Here is an 847-nt window from a genome sequence, read left to right as displayed (position 1 = left end):
AGAAGTTCTTGAAATTGATGCTCTGAATGCCATATTGGCTCAGAACAAAATGTTGACCCAGCAAGTCAACATGATTTCTCAAAGTCTGAATGGATGGCAAAATGCATCCAACAGTACTAAAGAGGCATCTTCTGAAGAAGAAGCTTATGATCCTGAGAACACTACAATGGCAGAGGTAAATTACATGGGTGAACCCTATGGAAACACCTATAATTCCTCATAGAGAAATCATCCAAATTTCTCATGGAAGGATCAACAAAAGCCTCAATAATGCTTTAATAATGGTGGAAGAAATAGGTTTAGCAATAGCAAGCCTTTTCCATCATCTTTTCAGCAATAGCCAGAAAATTCTGAGCAGAGCCCCTCTAGCTTAGCAAATATAGTCTCTGATCTATCTAAGGCCACTTTAAGTTTCATGAATGAAATAAGGTCCTCCATTAGAAATTTGGAGGCACAAGTGGGTTAGCTGAGTAAGAAAATCACTGAAACTCCTCCCAGTACTCTCCCAAGCAATATAGAAGAGAATCTAAAAAGAGAGTGCAAGACCATTGATATAATCAAAATGGCCGAATCCAAAGAGGAAGGGGAGAACGTGAATCCCAATGAGGAAGACCTCATGGGACGTCCTCCAAACAGAAAGGAGTTCCCTATTGAGGACCTAAAGGAATCTAAGGCTCATATAGAGACCATAGAGATTCCATTAAACTTCCTTCTGCCATTTATGAGCTCTGAGAACTATTCTTCCTCTGAAGAGGATGAAGATGTGACTGAAGAGCAAGTTGCTCAATATCTAGGAGCCATCATGAAGCTGAATGCCAAGTTGTTTGGTAATGAGACTTGGGAAGAT

Source organism: Arachis duranensis, chromosome 3 (genome assembly GCF_000817695.3).
Source record: "Arachis duranensis cultivar V14167 chromosome 3, aradu.V14167.gnm2.J7QH, whole genome shotgun sequence".
Lineage (NCBI taxonomy): Eukaryota > Viridiplantae > Streptophyta > Magnoliopsida > Fabales > Fabaceae > Arachis > Arachis duranensis.
Note: the sequence above shows the minus strand (reverse complement) of the source record.